We start from the raw sequence: 19,212 nt of genomic DNA, 5'->3' as shown, positions 1-19,212 counted from the left end.
TTTTTTTTTTTTTTTTTTCGTAATCTAGGGGCACTTTACCACTAAGCTACATCTCCAGCTCTTTTTGTTTTTGGTTTTGAGACAGGGTCTCTCTAAGTTGCTGAGTCTGGTTTAAACTTACCATCCTCCTGCCTCAGTCTCCTGAGTTGCTGGGATTACAGGCATGTGCCACTGAACCCACCCAGTTGCCTTTCTTACAGTTTCCAGAATAAGGCTTACCCTTCGAAGCACCATGTTGCATTATCTTGCAGGATTAAAACCCTCTGGGGCTTCAAATGAAGGGACAGTCAAGAATATTGGTTCTGAGACAGCACCTGACACTATTGACTATGTGACTGACCCTCTGCCAGGGTCTTCAACTCTGTGTTAAAAAAAAAAAGCCAAAGTTGGGCCTTTCAGAAGTGATAGCTGTTAAATCTTACAAGTAGTTTGTGGTTATAGATCATTCTGTGGTTTTTGGTATAAATCCATAAGAGTTGAAAGAATCAAGAGCCGTTGTCACAATAAAAAAAAAAAAGATTTTATTTCTCATCCATTTATTCATGTGAATCAGGTACCTCAGAGTTTATACCTGTAAAATGAAAAATAGGGACGGGACTGACACTGAACTCTATCTCAGTCTAGCCACAAGTAATATTTACCAACAGATAACTAAACCTGGAGGAAAAGATGTATATAGATCTATTTATATCTATATCTTTATGTATCTCTAGCCCCATCAGTTAAGAAATACATTTCCAATAAAATTTTATTTTTTATTGGCTAAACTAGAATGAGAGAAAGCAGATCCGTGGTAGCCTGGGACTAGAGACCAGGCTGGGGATTGCCTGCACAGAGGCAGGAGGGAACTTTGGTGGTCGAGGAAATTTTATTTCTTGATCTTGATTGTGGTGTCAGTTACAAAAATTAGCATAATTGCCCAGACTCATCAAAATGTACACTTAAAATGGATGAATTTTGGATGTAAATTATCCTCAAAAAAAAAAAAAAACAGAGTGGAAGCTTTGTTGTTCTATTTAATAATTAGATATCAAATTTATTTATAATATTTCTAAATATCATATTTGATCCATTGTGTAATAATAATCATTATAATAAAAACACAGTCCAGAAGAAATCTTTAACACTTAGAGCTTGCAAAACTTAATTAATACCTATTTTTCCAGAGAAGTAAGATAATAATAAATAAAAGACTCTCAAGTGTAAAATAGGTAACATTAGGGTTAAATTTTATGGGAAAGGAAATATGATATCAAAAGATGAAAGAAACCTTATGAAATGCCAACTGTTAAAAAGAGCTTATTCAAGTATTTTTAAATATGGATGATACTGGGTTATAACAAATCACCATGTTATTTTTAGACTCCATTAGATCTATTTAAAAGAATGATATAATGGTTGTATTTTAAAATATTGATACCTGCAATACACAAGAAAATCCATTCTTTGAAACCATTTAGACTTTGGATAAAAATGTTTAGGTGTCCACTTAAACATGTATGAGGAGAGTTTTTAAAAATGCTTCTAGGAATAAAGAAGAAAATATAACTATTGATTTAGGGATGGGCAGAGCAAATAAGATCTAGAAAGAATATCCAAGAAAAGAGGGAATGTTCAAAAAAATTCAGAGGAGACACTTGTAAAGAGGGGAAATCATAAGCCTCAGAGAGATCCAGAAAGGTGGAGAAGAGTTACAAGAGACTGTTGAAGCTTTCATTTATGGGTAAATGTGTTGGTGACAGATGTTTTCACCTTTCTGCTCTCTTAGCATGCCCTGTGAATTTGGAGACCAAGGATTCCCTTTCCCTCCAAGGACTCACAAAGAGCCAAGTTTTTTGACAGCAGAGGAAGAGCTCCAAGATATTTTGCAAAATCTAGAGTGCAATAGTTAGTGAGAGTGTCATAAAGCATAAGCAATGAATCAAGACTGGCAGATTCCCTCTTACACCCCCCCTGGCTAGGTGGTAAGCCCAATGTCTATCCATGGAGACACCAACTTTTCTAGTCTAGGCAGTGCCAGGCTCAAAACAGAAGCAGAGGTAATCACTGGTTCCAAGGGAGGCCTATGGATGCAGGAGACTTTCAGAAACCAGAGACTCCACCTCCAGTGTTCTGTGCTGTCCAAAATGCTCTTGACCCTTGCATAGGTCAGGACCTAGAAAGAAACCCCAATAATGGCCAAGACTGGACTTCCTCCCCAGAGGGAAAGGGAACTCAGGTGAATTATTTGGGAAACATAAAAATGTAACCTGTCTTAGAATCTGTATGCTATTGTATATTAAAAACCACTCCATAAGGACTGAAATGTGTTGGGTTGACTTAAACAGCTGGGAGGTCATAGGTGGTTTCAGTAGGGTGTGGAGTATGATTTAGATTGTATGGAATGAGGAATGAGTGGAAGATGAGGAAGTGCAGAAAATACATCTAGACTCTTATTTCAAGAAACTTGGCAATGAATGGAAGGTGTGAGAAAGGTAGATAGTGGATTCGCAACATGGGTCTTTGATGGCTGTTGTTCTCCTGGACTGGCTTCTTTTAATATCTTTTTGTTCCTTTTGGATTTAGAAAGGTAACTATAAGGTAAAACAGACTGGTGCTACAGAGGGATCCTCAGATCTCCATGGTTTTAACACCATATGAAAAAGGTTCATTTCTCATGAAGTAAAATCCAAGTGGGTATTCCTCCTCCGTGATCATGTTCACTAGGAGAGATACAGGGGTCCAAGCTCCTTCCATCCATGCCATCTCCCATACTTGGCTGCTGTTTTAGCTAGCCATTTCACCACTGTGATGAAAGGACCCTACCAGAACAACTGTAGAGGAGGAAAGGTTTATTTAGGGTTTCATGGTGTCACAGGTCTCAATACATAGACAACAGGCTCCATTTCTTGGGCTTGAGGTGAGGCAGGACATCTTGGTGGAAGAGTGTGACAGAGTGAACCAGCTCACATGATGATCAGGTAGCAGAGAGAGAGAGAGAGACTCCACTTGCCAGATGCAAATATATACCCCAAAGCCACACCCCCATGCCCAACTCTTCCAGCCACATCTTGCCAGCCTTCGGTCACTACTCAGTTAATCCTGTCAGGTGATTAATTCACTGATTGGGCTAAGGCTTTCACAACCCAATCATTTCCCCTCTGAACCCTCTCACATTGTCTCACACATGAGCTTTGTGGAGACAACTCACATCTAAACCATAACAGCTGTCAAAGTTGCTCTAGAAGGTTATAGATAATGGCCTGTGAGAGGTGTGTATGGGCTGGGGCTGGAAGTGGTACATGTCACTTTGAACAGAGCTTTGTTACATGACCACACATAACTGCAAAGGGCTGGATATGTAGTGTAGCCATGTACCCAAGCGGGAGGGAGATGGGTTTGCTAAATGCATAGATAGTCTTGGTCACATTATTCTACCCACTTGCTACTGCAACCCAATTATACTATATCCCAGTCACTCAGGACCCCACCCTTGGTTTGGACTTATATCTTGATTATGTTACTGCTCAGCTTCCTCTTGTAATCAGTTCCTGCTTGATACAGTCAAGTCTGGGTTTCTCATAGATACTGCAGGAGATTATCCCTGCTTATGAAACAGGTCACAACCCCCTGAATTCTTAATTTGGAAACCATCAGAGGAGAGGGCTTAGGAGGTTACGCAGATGGCAGGCAGTAGCACCTGTCTCCCATGACTCATTTTCCTTTTTAACTCTTATATTTCTTCACTGTGATAACCCTTGTCACTATGATAACTCTGGGACTTTTTCTGTTAATAATCTACAACCAATGCAAACAAAACTTCTTCTCACACAGCAAGAAAGAATAGCATTAAAAAAGTCATCAAGCTATAAGGGAGGACAAGTGGAAATGAACAAGAGGTATTATGTGTAAACCAGAGGCCACAGGACTACTCCCTCCCCGCTGTCTCTTTTTCAAGTGCTGCCCTTTCTGACCAGCATGTGGACTATTGGGTTTGGCCTGACTTGAGACACCCTTCTGGACTTTGATATCTGACCCTGGGTCTCAGTGTTGAATCAGCTTAGCTTACTGATGAACTATTGGTTTGGCTTTGGTGTCCTGGGTTTTGGAATGCACAGCTTGGCCCTGAGCCTTGGTGTGTGTTTCTGGGTGCATATCTAATTATAATGGTTTCAATCTGGACCATTCTTCTGGCTTTGCCCACTGAGCCTGCACCACAGCTAGACTTCACAGGTTCTTCACTTTTCCTTGTCCTACTTCAGATTACTTTTTTGATAAGTGTGTATTTATGCCACAGCAAGACTACCTACCCTCTAGTGCCCTCTCCCATACTTTTAGTTCCCTGTTTTTTTCTTGGGTAACTAGTAGACCAGTGACTGACCTCAACCTTCAGATGAGCTTAGTCTCTCCCTAACAAGGGTGTGGAATTAGGCAAACTTCACACAGCACACAAAAATTGTGCTTACCCCCTCAAAAAATTATGCTTAACCTAGGATTTAGCAAGCCCTCAAGAGATCCAGAAAAAAAAGGAAAAAGGTCTTAATAAAAAGAAGAATCAAATCATATTTAATGTTTCAAGGACATTGGTTGTTGTAGATGAAATGTTTGTGGTCCTGGCCAAGTTGATACACTGAAGCCCTAACCCCCAAGGTGTTGGCATTAGGAAGTGAGGACTTAGGGAGGTAATTAGGCCACCAGCATGTAACCCTCATGAATGGAAAGCCAGAGAGTTCTTTCTGCTCTTTTTTTACTTGGGAGGACTCAGCAAGAATCAGCTGTTTGCAACTTGAAAGAGGATCCTCTCTGGAACCCAATGACACTGGCACCCTGATCTTGCTTCCAGACTCCACACTGTGAGAAATAAATTCCTGTTGTTTATGTCACCCATTCTATTGTGGCTTGGTATATCAGCCCAAACCGACTAGAATGGGCAAGATGAGTGTGGATTCTTTTTTTTTTTTTTTTGTACCTTTATTTTTTTATGTATTTTATGTGGTGCTGAGGATCGAACCCAGAGCCCCACACGTGCTAGGCAAGCGCTGTACTCCTAAGCCACAATCCTAGCTCTGAGTGTGGATTCTTAATGTACACCAACATCATCAGCCAAACTACCTCTGGTTCAGCTCTTGTGGATTCTTTCTTGGACTCTGGAGAGAAGGAACCCCAATTAAAAGCAACAATAAAAGAAAAGTTTTACAAAATCTCCATGGGTGTTGAGAACCTAAGTGACATTCAAGAGGTATACATGACCCCAGGAAGTTGGACCAGGGAGTGAGACCCCAGGAGGAAGATGGTAGGTATCAGGCTATAGCTAAATAACAGTAGGGGGTACAATTTGAGAAGGGCTGGAGGTTCTGCAATTATGACTGATGCAGCTTGTGGAAGTAAAGGGTACACATGCTAGTACACACAGGCACGCATTCACACTTACCACAGGAGTTTTGTTTGGTTTGAGGAATGAGGCAACAGAATGTTTTTCTAGAAGCTTTTTTTCCTCAGCATTAGCCAAGCCAGAACAGAATTCTGGAGTATCATCAGAAGGTTTCATCTTAGTCTAAGCAAGATCACAATATTAACAGTAAATAAACAACTTGAATTAGAACCTGATCGAGGTGTGAGTTTTTTTTTTTTGCTGAAAATACTTTGCTATTCTATGAAAAAAAAATGTAATAAGCAACCCAAATGTATATAGGCTTTAATTTCCAAATGGGAAGAGGGGAAGGAGAGAAAGGGAGAGAAAAAGAGAAAGAGTTCTGTTAAAAAATCCGAAGGTACTAATATAGGGATGCTGATTCATAATGGGAATGATGGGAAGGAGCACGGGAGGAATAGACAAACTCTAGATAGAGCAGGGGACAGGGGTGAAGGGAGGGGGCATAGGGGTAGGAAAAATGATGGAATGAGATGGACATCATTGCCCTAAGTACATGTATGAAGACACGAATAGTGTAACTCAATGTTGTGAACAACCAGAGATATGAAAAATTGTGCTCTATATGTGTACTATGAATCGAAATGCATTCTGCTGTCATCTATAACAAATTAGAATAAATTTAAAAATAAATCCCAAGGTAGAGCACTTGCTTAGCATGCACAAGCCCAGGGTTTCATACCCCAAACTTTAAAAAACAATGTATTAAGATAATGTCTATATGAGATTTTAAAAACCCAACTTGTATATAAGAATTTATAATGAAAAGCGAATTCTCCAGCTTGTTTCTTTTCTTTCTTTTGCTCTTCTGAATCAAGCATCTTTGACTATTCTTGGTATTTTTTTCACATAGTTCTAAATGGTTATTTCTTGATTTATCAACTTTGGGCACTGGGCATTGATTTCCTTAAATAATTGTCAAGTGTTTAAGAGCATCATCTGAAAAAAAAAAGTATCATCTGCTCCCATTTCTCTTTCTAGTATAGTTGAAGAAAAATACTCAGTTGACCTCTAAATTTTCATTTCCAACTTAAAAAAAAGATAATAAAACCTCCATTTTTTTGTTTCATAGAAAGAATCTTCCGGTTCCTTACTGTGGCAGATGAAAATAGTGCCTCTCATCCTTTTTTCTTTACTGTGCATTACCCCTTTCTCCTTCCAAACTCTGTCAGCCACATTTTTATTTTTCCATTGTGAAAGCTAATATTTAAATTCTGGTTATGTGGGGGCTGGGGTTGTATGTAGCTTGGTGGTAGACCATTCACCTAGCATGTATGAGGCACAGGATTCCATCCTCAGCACCACATAAAAAAATAAATTAAATAGAGGTATTGTGTCTACCGAAAACTAAAATTTAAAAATCTGGTTATGTTAACTACAGTTAACTGTTTTATGATTTGTCTATAAATTGATTATAAAAGTTGATAATCAATAAGCACCTGAGCTCGTTTGAACCCCACCTTGGAGGGGTGCCCAAAACTTAATCTTTCCCCCTATATTTATGGTGTTTTCAACCAAATCATAGCTATTCTACTTGGGAGGAATCTTGTGGAGGGCATTTAACCTAGGCAGCACCAATCTCATTCAGCATCATGATGTTTTACATTGAGAACAACCAATGGAAAGAATCAGAGATGTTGGCAATTTCCAGGGCAGCTGTGGTGGTAGCAAAGACATCCAGTTTGGGGATAGAGGAGGGGCCTGGTGGTTCTGGTAGAGGCAGCCAATGTGCAATGTCAGTGGTTGCATGTCGTCTACTGCTTGACAGTGCTGGCAACTATGGTGTCCTCCTTGGACAGACTCACCATGGCTGTTGCTCCAACTGGGTAACTTCTGAGCCTCCAGAAGTTCCAAATATCACCAATGACTTTCAGTACATTCATTTTCTGTTCAAACCAGTGAGGGTTGATTTTTGTTGTTTCCAATTATGTTTTTTTTAAATCTTTCTTTATTTATTTTATATGATGCTGAGGATCAAACCCAGTGCCTCACACATGCTAGGTAAGCACTCTATCACTGAGCCACAACCCCAGCCTTCCAATTAAATATACTGATTAAATATACTATTGAAGAACCATCTTATTATGTTGCGTAAATATCCTTCACTGTCAAGTCATGTTAACGTCTTTGTGGATTTAATGTCACATATCCCTCATTCTGTAGTGAAAAGTTCCAAACATCAAGTTCAAGTGCATTTTCTTTCTTAAACTCCATAAATGACCTTTAAGCTAGCCTCAAGTGTGTGCACACTAAGTCTATTATCTATTATACTATGTCCTTTCCATTGTCAAGGACTCTCCTTTTGAGAGCCAACCCGCATCCCGTTTGCTCCATGGGTCTGCTTGACGGCGCTTAGCCTGCAAGTTCCTCTCATTGCTATCCTAATTTGGATTCACTGTTTCTAAATCTTGCATTTTTCTCTTTCTTAGTTTTCTTCTTCATTTTGTTGAATTTCATCTTCAATTAACTTCCTAAGAAAGAACAAATGGGAAAAAAAATTCTTTATTCTGAACCTACATTTGATTGATGCTTTTACTATGTATGGAATTCTAGAATGTGACCGCTCCTCACAAACCCATTTTCTTCTTTTGCTAGGCTCACAGTTAGACTATATTTCCCAGCCTCCTTTTGGTCCCCGTGTGACTGAATTCCTGTCAATGAAATATGGCACAACCGACTTCCAGGCCTGGTCTACAAAAACCTCTTACAGAAAACTCTCCATTTTCTCCATCCAACCCCCAGGCTTGTTGCTGAAGAGCATGATAACCTTGAAGCTAGATCCCTGTAGAAGGCAGGAGCCCAGACTGTTGAGCCTACATATTTTCCCAGCAACCCTTTAGTTTTGACTTTTTGGATTTTCGAATAAGAAACAAATTCCCTAATTTTCAAAGCAAGCAGCATTATACAATCCTGTCCATAAAGAAAAGTAGAAATCTTCCCAAAGAATGAAAAAGTCAGTTAGGCCACAAAAAGTGTTGATAAACTTCCTAATCGCAATGGAGCAGAACAAGAAAGAGTTCCAGAAGTTGGAAAATCCACAAGTACGTGAAAATTAAACAACATAATCTTAAACAAAGAGTGGCTTAAAAACAAAATCACAAGACAAATTAGAAAATATCTTGAGACAAATGAAAAACACCTACAACAAAAATTATGGGATGTTGCAAAGCCGTATTAAGAGGCAAATCTATAGCTGTAAATCCCTACGTTAAAAACAAAAAGAATGATCTCACACCCATAACTTAACTTTTATATCTCAATAACTTAATTTTTCTACCTCAAAGTTACAAGAAAAAGTGAAATAAACTAAACTCAAAGCTAGCAGAAGAAAAGAAATAATAAGGATTAGAGCAGAGGGAGAGAATAAAAAACAATAAATTCAACAAAGCCAAGGGTTGGTTCTTTGAAAAGATCAACACAATTGAAAAACCTTTAGCTATCCTGCTCTATCCCACCCAGGACATGAACCATTCTCTTGTCCCATGTATCCCTGCCCATTGGTCACTCGGTAGCCACATTGGATTGACAACGGTGGTGTCGTGGGGCTTGTGTTCAACTCCTATGTGATAGGCTAATTCCAGTTCCAGTTCCTAGGTCATCCACCTGACCCCATCTCATTGCATGGGCATTGTATCATCTCACATCATCCCAAGAAGAGTGAGTACAGTACAATAAGATATTCTAAGAGAATCGGCTTTAACATACCTTATATTACTATATATTGTTATAATTCTATTTTACTGCTAGTTATTGTTGTTAATCTCTTTCTGGGTCTAATTTACAAATTAAACATTATTGTAGGTATTCATAGAAAAAAATATATGGGGTTTAATAATATCCATGGTGTCAAACATGCACCGAGAGCCTTGGAATGTATCTTTGTGGAGAAGGGTGGTCCTATTGTAACTAATAAAGATATTGAGTCAACATGCCAAGATCATTCAAGAGGGAAAGGATAAGGTTTTCAACAAATTGTGCTGGGAAAACTAGAAACAGAAAGTGGAATGGTGGTTGCCAAGGGCTGGGTGAGAGGAAATGGGTCTAAAGTTTCAGTTTTGCAAGATGAAAATGTTCTGGAGATGGGTTGCACAACAATGTTAGTTTACTTAACACTAATGAATTTTATACTTAAAAATGGTTAAGATGGTGAAGCATATATTATGTATATTTTATCACAGCTAAGAATTTTTAAAAGGAAGAAAACTTCTGTTAAAAATATAAGCTTAATCTACTTTACTTTCTAAATTCGAAAATTTATCTCTTTAGTTGTTGTTGTTTGTTTTGGTACTGGAAATTGAACCAGGGTCACTCTACCACTGGGTCACATCCCCAGCCCTTTTTATTTTTTTATTTTAAGACATGGTCTCACTAAATTGCCCAGGCTGGCCTTGAACTTGGGATCCTCCTGCCTCAGCCTCCAGAGTTGCTGGAATTGCAGGTGTGGGATACCATGCCTGGCTCAAGTCTCCATCACTCAGAAGTCAGAAATTGTGATTTTTAAAACAGTTGTTCTCTTTGAAAAGTCAGTGGGCCCACCCTCAGGTAGGCAGGTGCTACCACACAGGTATTTTACAAAGATATTAAATAATTTATGTACTGTATCCTTTAAATGTGACAAGTCACTTCCCTCTCATTGCTTTTAAAAGTGTCTCTTTGTCTTTCAAGAGTTTGATTATGTAGTCTCTTGATATAGATCTCTTTGAATTAATTCCCCTTGGGGGTTCTTGGCTGATAACTTTTTAGATACATAGGTAAATGGTTTTCATTACATTTCATCATATTTTTAAGTATTCTCTTTTCTCCCTCTCTTCTTCTGTGATTTACAGTATTAAATATGTCTATATCTTCAATGGTATCCCACAGGTCTTTGAGGCTATGAACAAGTTCAATTTTATTCATTCTTTTTTCTTTTGGTTCCTCAGACTGGATAATATCAATTATCTGCTTCAAGTTTGCCAATCTTTTTTCCTTTCACCTGATCAAAAGGACCTTGGAACCCCTCAATAGTGAATTTTTCATTTCTATTTCTACAGTTTAAATTCTAGAATTTGGCTTTTCTTTATAATTTCCATGTTTTCCTTTTTATTAACATTCTCTATTTGATGAGATATGGCTCTCATGTTTTCCTTTAGTTCTTTCCTTTAATTCTGTGAACATACTTGAAAGAGCTGGTTTTAAATCATTGTCTGGTAAAGTCAATGAATGGCTTCCTCAGGAACAGTTTACATTGACCATTTTTTCCCCTGTACATAGGCAATAATTTTTTGCTTCTTGGCATACCTTATGTAGGTACATGTTCTTAAAAACTGTACCTTTTCCATGATATAATGCGGCAACTTGGGAAATCATATTCTCTTCCTCTCAAGAGCTTATTGGTGCCGCTTATTGTTATTGATTTGTCTAGAGACGTTTCCAAATTAATCCCCAAAACCCTGTATTGTTTGTTGCAAGGGGCCCTGGAGTCAGTGCTCAGTTAGCTTAGTGATCAGCTAATGATTGGACAGAGATTTCTTTAGATGCTTGGAATGAATAAGCCTCCCCATCTTTGCCAAGGGATGCTGTTTGTGAATAGGGGCTCACCTTTAATACCAGGCGTAGACTAATCTCTTTAGTATTCACCTCCTTCTTATGTTAAGCCTCTAGGTCAGCCAGAGGTGATTGCTTAGGGCCTTCCCAAGTCTTTCTTGAGCACACACACAGTCCTATGCCTGGATATAGCTTCTAGTTGTCCAGGGATGTGTTCAAAACCTCTGTGGACATCTCCTTCCCTAGCTTTTCCTTTTGAGCTTTATGTATGGCCTATTGTTTGCATCCAACTGGTATCCTTAACTTCAGGTAGCAGCAAAGTTAAACAATTTTCTCTAGATTTTTTGACAATTGGCTTTGGGGGAAAAGACTTTCTCTCCAGGTGAGCTGGAATCAGGTCAAATAAAGACAGTTTTGCAAGTGAGGTCTTCCAGGGAACCATCAGACAAGTCAAATAATGACAAATCTCTGGTGATGCGACTTTGAACAAGTTCCAGCCCTCTTCTCCTCCCTCCAGTGGCTTTTAGGCTGCTGGTTTTCACTGTGATTGGGGATCATTGGCTTTTAAGACTACCACAGAGCTGGAGAATGGGGTATCACAATAGGAAAATTTAAGACACTCCAAGTCTCTTTTTCTTTATAGATGGTTCAGCAAAAAAAATTTTTTTTTAAAAATAAACACCCCTCAGACTGCTGCAAAGTCTTTAATTTCCATAGTTCAAAAAATGTTGATTCTGACACTTTTTTGCCAGCTCTTTCAGTGCCTTTTTAAAGGGGAAAATATTCATAGGTGTTTCCTCTACCATTCCTGCTGATGTTGCTCTGTATTCATTTTTATTAGCCTCAATATCCTTAGAATAAAGGAGTCAATCAAGTATTCCTTGGAGCTGTTACACACTGCATCTAGGCTGTCCATTTATTCCTTCATTTATTTACTCATCACTTAACAAAAAGTTGTTGGGCATCTACATATGTTCAAGCTTCCTATGAGGTGTTAGAGATGCACTGGTGAACATGGCAGACACAGTCCTGGTATCAACAGAGCTCACATTCTAGTGGGGTGGGGTGGGGTGATGAGGATAGGGTGGGAAACATATAATAGAAAATAAGAATTCAGCGTAAGTGCTATAATATGTAAACGTGGATGGTTCCTGACTTATGCTGGTTTGATTTAAAGTTTTTTTTTTCCAACTTTACAATGGTATCAACTGATACACATTCTATAGAACCTGTACTTTGTATTCTGAATTTTGATCTTTTTCCAGCTACCAGTATGTGATATGATTCTCCCTCATGATGTTAGACAGTGATAGCAAATCACATTTCCAGTGAGCCACATGATTATGGGTATAAACAACTGGTACAATATTCTACAATGTAGTATGTTCAATATACAAGAGATATGCAATACTTTATTGTAAAACAGGCTTTATGTTAGATGATTTTGCCCAACCAGAGGATAATATAAATGTCTGAGCATGTTTAAGACTAAGCTATGATGTTTGGCAGGTTAAGTGCATTAAATTCACTTTTTAGTTACAATATTTTTAACTTAGGATGGATTGCTTGGGACAGAACTTCATCATAATTTGAGGAGTATCTTAGGTTCTGTGGGGCCGCATAAGAGTGGTATTGAATTTGAACTTGTCAGGGGAATCTGAGAGGATGAAAAAAAATTTCATGGAAGAAAATGACATCTAATCTCATAGTGAGCTTAATTTAGCCAGGTGAAGAGGGACTTAAACAAAATAAAATGTTATTTTCTCTCAAATATCACAAGACCAAAGGTAAAGCATGATGTTACACGTTGTATATACCCCACCTTCCCTTTATGTTTCTGCTTTCACCTCTAAGGGCTCCTGTGGAACCAAGGTGGTTGCTACAGAGCGTATCACTGTGTCCACATTTCTGATATAAAGAAAGAAGAGGGAGCTGGGTGCGGTGGCACATGCCTGTAATCCCAGCAGCTTGGGAGGTTTCTGCAGGAGGATCCCAAGTTCAAATCCAGCCTCAGCAATTTAGTGAGGCCCTAAGCAACTCAGCAAGATCCTGTCTCAAAATACAATATAAAAAGGGCTGGCTCTGTGGTTAAATGTTCCCGGGTTCAAACCCCAGTGCAAAAAAATAAAAAATAAGGGGCTGGGAAGGGCAGAGAAAAGCCGGAATCAATGCTTTCTGTTTGCATGCTGTTGGCATTTCCTCTTGCAAGGAAAATTGGGAAATATATTGCCTTAACTGATGTTATCCCAAAAATAAGGAAGAGGGGGAGAATGAACAGGATGCAGATACCTAGCAGTCTTTGACGCAAATCAACAAATGCTCAGCTAATATCCAATGAAAACTTAAATGTTAAATGAACAGCTGCTTCACATTTCCAAAATTAATGTGAAAAGACTAGACTTCACTGACTAGTGAACTTTTGGGCATCTGGGCACATACATGCACATTCACACATTTTTGAACTTCCTATTTTGAACATTCTAGGCTCTGTAAGAAAAGTGGTTATGTTTTCCTCTGAGCAACAGAAAACTCGGATTGGGTGTTTCATTAAGGGTTTATCTTTTTCCTTAGGAATTAAGGGTTGTCAGGGATTCTTCTCCATCACTGCATGGGCTATATGACTGCAAGTATATGTGGTCACACTGAAGTAGAGTTCTGGGCAATGGCACATTCTTGTGTGATAACTTCAGGGTCTTACCTCAAGAAAGAGTATGTCTCCTTGGCCTGCAAGCATTAAGTGCTAGCCTTCAGTGGGCTGCAGAGTGGGAATTACTTTCTCAAGTTTTCCACCGAAATGTGACATTGTCTCAGAAGGAGCTCACAGGCAATGAGGAGTAATAAACATGGAGCTAGATCAGGTGGGAATGAAGGAACCTGGATGCTGCAGGAAGTCTCTTGGGGCAAGAGTTTAGCTATTATAAGCAAGAGAGTGGAATGGGGTCTGAGAGTCCTGGAAGTAGCTACTTATGAAAGTGATCAGAGCCGGGCATGGTGGTGCACACCTGTAATCCCAGCAACTTGGGAGGCTGAGGCAGGAGAATCATGAGTTCAGAGCCAGCCTCAGCAACTTAGCAAGACCCTAAGCAACTCAGTGAGACCTTGTCTTTAAATAAAATATATATATTTAAAGAAAAAAAAAAGAGGGACTGGGAATGTGGCTCAGTGGTTAAGCACCCCTTGAGTTCCACCCCCCACACAAAAATAAATAAATATATAAATAAAAGTGGTCAGAGCACTGTACTTAGAAAACAACCATGTTCAGTGACAACAATTTGTTCATGTATTTTTTTTTATCATCTGACTCTAATTATGACAGAACATCAAACAAATCTAAATTGAGGGATCTTTCCACAAGATAACAAGCCTGCACTTTTCTAAAATGTCAATGTCATAAAAGATAAAGAAAAGCTATTTTAGATTCAAAAGACTAAAGAAACACAACCACTAGATGTGTTGTGTAATCATGGATTGAATCCCGAGGTAGGGAAATTTTCTATAAGAGGCATTATTGGGGCAATTGACAAAATATGAATATGAACCACATATTCAACTGCACTTAGTGTTTATTGATTTTGATACTTGTCCTGTGGTTACTTTCAAGCATCTGTATGTGTTTATGTATTTGAGAGTAAAGTATATGATGCTTACAGATTGCTGTCAGGGGTTCAGGAAAGACAGATGGACAGAGTCAGGGAGACCTATGGTGGTAAAATATTAACAATGGTGAATTTGGATGAAGGGTCTAAAGGTGTTCTTTTGTGCTTTATTTTTCTGCAAATTTTCTTTAAGTTTGAAATTATATAAAAACAAAATGTTTAAAAACTCTTTAGAGAGGACCTACTATGTGCCAGATGTTGCTCTAAGAACCAAGAGCCGTGTAAGAGCCTTCATACTCTCTGCCTCTTCTTTCCCATTGCATTTATTAATGCCATTTTTAAAGTTCTAGTGTCCATCAGCAATGTCAATAGAAATCCAAGAAAGAGGATTTTTGTCAATGTTGGGATCCCAGTGTTAGGGAAGATTAATAATGAAGTGTAATGATAGTAAGAATCGTACTGTATCAGTCAGGATGGGCTAGATTTTACAACACCAACAAACAAACCCCAAATTTCAATGGCTAAAAAGATTTAGTTCTCGCTTATGTTATGTTTCAGGACATGTCATTCAGGAACATTTGGGGGTTTCTGCTCCATGATGTGTTATAATCAAGGCTGATGGAGAAGCCACCATCTGGAAAAACCTGAATGTTTGGGGAGAGAGAGAGAGAGAGAGAGAGAGAGAGAGAGAGCGAGCACGCGCACAGGCCAGACTTGGATAGTCTCATATCAGCGATTCAGTTTTCTGCAGAGAAATTAAGTATGCCACATTCTGTTCACAACAGACCCATCAGGATGACCCCACCCAACCAAGGGAGCCAGCAAGCCATTCCACCAGGGGTCTGGAGGAAGAAAGCCAGAAGTTTATTGAACACACTGATAACTATCACACCTACAAAGAAAACTCCAAGGGGAAATGTAACTCAGTGATAGATGCAGGTTCTCTATGGTCTGTACCTTGTCCTTATTCAGATACAAAGGGGACAGCATCCCTTAGATCTATGTGTGTGTGTGTTTGTGTGTGTGTGCACATACATACACACATTTTTAAAAACTTGCTTATTTTAAAAATTGTGGTCCATATGTTTTCCTTAACTTTTTCGGGTTATTTTTTATTGTATTTTAAGGAATGATAGCTGTTACTCCAAGATTAAAAACACGGGCTTCAACATTACTGAAATAAGCGTTGACATTCTTTTCAACCTCAATATCATTATGTCTTATTAATAATTTATTTGTATATGCACCATTTACTCTAAAGACACAGTTTATACATCATACAAATAAGATCACAATGTCCAGGGTTACCAATTAGCCTTATCTACAACATTAACGACTATTTTATGTCTGTCTATCAGGGCAAATTTTGTTATTTGAAGTGAAGGAGGGTTTACGTACTGATTTGCTTCTTTGTTCTAGATTTTGCAACATTGAAAAAGGTGGATCTTAACATTTTCTTTTTGAAAAGAGTATTTTTACTATTCTTTGAGAAATGACTCGATGCTGGTATCACACATATATCCCAAACTAGCCATTCTTCAACTGGACTGTCTTCCCAGCTTATTGACAATAATGTCACATTGGAGTCTTTATTGGAGATTGTTGATGGGAACTCTTACTTCTTCCTGGCAGCACAGCCTGCCACTTTATCACAGAAGAAAATCAAATTGCTCTGCACAGCTTGCTCAAAACTCTATTAGTTGTCCCTCAGTACTGTTTTTGTTCCTCCTCTTATTTGGAAATGAATTATTGCATAGTTTGTCTTAGTATTTTCAAGGTAGCAAAGTAAATAGATGATAGATAATTACCATAGCTGTCTTTTATTTTTCCACATTAAAAATGCTCTTTCACAGTGTTAGGTACTGTGGGTCCTCCATAAATTCTATAAAATAATACCAGTGATCATATAATACACACTAATTGCCCTCTGGAGCCTCTTCTTGCCAGATGGTGAAAATATAAACATTTAATGTGTTGCATAATCTGAAAAGACCACTAATGGGCAGGAGACACCTGTTTTGAGTTTTTTCTGGAGAACAACAGGGATTAGGTTATTTTAATAAAGGATGATTAGCTCAAAGTTATCCTGCATTGGGAAAGGATGGATCTTGCTCTAAAGTTTAATTGTTCATTTATTCAGTCAGCTAATTATTGAGTTCCCTCCCTCCCTCCCTCCCTCCTTTCTTTCTCTTTCTTTCTTTCTTTCTTTCTTTCTTTCTTTCTTTCTTTCTTTCTTTCTTTCTTTCTTTCTTTCTTTCTTTCTTTCTTTCTTTCTTTCTTTCTTTCTCTTTCTTTCTTTCTTTCTTTCTTTCTTTCTTTCTTTCTTTCTTTCTTTCTTTCTTTCTTTTCTCTCTCTCTCTCTCTCTCTCTCTCTCTCTCTCTCTCTTTCTTTCTGCCTGCCAGGGGTTGAACTCAGGGACACTTAACCACCAAGTGATATAGCCCCAGCCCTTTATATGTTTTATTTTGTTTTAATTTTGAAACAGGATCTCACTAAGTTGCTTAGGGCCTTGTTAAGTTGTTGAGGCTGGCTTTGACCTTGTGATCCTCCTGCCTCAGCCTCCAGAGCCGCTGGGATTACAGGCAATGTGCTATCATGGCTGGCTTATTTACTAAGTTCTTACCATGGACTTTATTTTGAAGCTATGAATGGGCTGCTAAATGACATGGTTGTGTATAAAGGTTAGGAAAATCATGCTGCTAACAAAGTGAGGTGCAGCTATGCATGATAGAGTGAAGAACAGATTGGAGAGGGAGAGAGGAAGGATTTGTAACAATCCAAGCGAGAAGTGAAGAGAGACTGAATTAAAACAGTGGTGGTGGGACTTATGAGGAAGGAATAGCCTCAAAAGTATCTGGAGATGGCACCTATAATTGTTGACTTGTTGGACATGGGGACAGATGAGAGGGAGATACTCCAGAGGATGCCTAAGTGGGCAGCGTGGGCAAGCAGGTGGGTAGCGTGATGTTTTATTGAGAGAATGAACACCTAGGAAAAATGGTGTGTGTGTGAGATCAGGTTAGCATCAGAGGCATCACTGAGATGGAGAAGATGGATCAATAATGTGGATCTGAAGGTCAGCTGAAAGTTTCATCCATTTAGCAAATTTTTATTGCATGTCTGGGCGGTGGCACCAGATGTGGCAGTTGGATGATTCCATACAGTCATAGTTAAAGCCATGGTGTGGAAGAGATCAAATTAGAACTGGGTGGGATGAGAAAAGCTCCCTCCATCTTTGACCTCTCCTGCTCCTGCATGCTTTGGTCAGTGGTGAAGCTTGCTCTTCTGTTCTGTTTCCCACTTTGGCAAGCCTTCACTGCACACTTAGCCTCCCCTGCGGCCTCTGTCAATTCAGCCCTTCCCAACCTGACTTTGCCTCTCTATCATGACTGCCCTTGCTAATGCACCAGTGAATTCTTTGTTGACATGTGTCAGGAACACTTCTGTTTTCCCTTCAGAGGGCCAGGATGGGCAGCATTCCCTTAGGTCCTTGCTGTTTCTTCCTGCTGCTCTGAATTGAGAACAGTTCTTCCCCCTTCTTTGTGCTCCAGCCCTGATATGAAGATAATTTTAATGGAAAAGCATTCCATTAGACAAATGACTCTAACCAATCCTTTATGAACAGTTAAGTTCCTTCTGATTTTTTAAAAATATTGTAAACAAAGCTATGGCAAACAGGCATATACATAGATCACTGGGCTCTTTTCGTATTATCTTTTTCTGAAGTACTTCTAGAAATTAAATAACCAAATCGTTACACTGTAACATCTAATACATATTGTCAAATGCCTTTTAGTTAAATTCTACCAATTTACACCCCTGCCAGCAACAGTGGAAGTGTCTGTGTCACCATATTTTTGGCACATTCTTAGTGTTAAGCACCTTTAAAAATATCTGATGAGCTTTATTTGTAATTTTATTGTGGTAAGAATATTTTAACCTCAGATCTGCCCTCTTCACAGAGTTTTAAGTGTACATTATTGTCATCTTCAGGCACAATGGTTAACCCATTTTAGAAATCTTTGACAATGTGATAGGTAAATAATTATATTCTAATGGCCTCAATTTAGATATATTTGATGACATACGAAGCTGAGCAGATACCTATCGATCATTTGTATTTCATGCGAGTTTTTGTGTGTGAACTTCCTTGTCATGGATTTTGGGGGAGGCCTGGTTTTCTTTTGGAGTATAGATAGCATTATATATTATATATTCGGACAGGATGACAAAGCGGTGATTATTGTTATTACTTGGAGTGAAATTGCTGAATAGCTGGGGATCAAACCTGCTGCATCAGCATCACCTGGGCACTTGACACAATGTTGCACAAGGGCACCTCCCTGGACTTGTTGAATTAGAGTCGACAAATTAACAGAATATATTCTGTAAGGGTAGGAACTATGAATATTGCTTGGGACCAATATTGTAGTGTGTAACATAATATTGGCAAATCTAGGGGCTTAATTAATATTGACTTAACTAATAAATTCCCCCCTTTTTGTTAGTTTTCAGATCCTGCCTTCCAGTTGCCAGCTGAAGTTGGGCAATTTCATTTCTTAAACAAATGCAAAACTACATTTTCTAGGTTGGGAATAGAACTGTTTTAATTTAAAATTTATGCTTCTGGACGCAGGTTCCAGAGGGAACAAGGGAGTGACACAGAATAGTGGGTGATT

This window comes from Marmota marmota, unplaced genomic scaffold, assembly GCF_001458135.2.
Source record: "Marmota marmota marmota unplaced genomic scaffold, marMar, whole genome shotgun sequence".
Classification (NCBI taxonomy): domain Eukaryota; kingdom Metazoa; phylum Chordata; class Mammalia; order Rodentia; family Sciuridae; genus Marmota; species Marmota marmota.
This window is presented reverse-complemented; position numbering follows the sequence as displayed.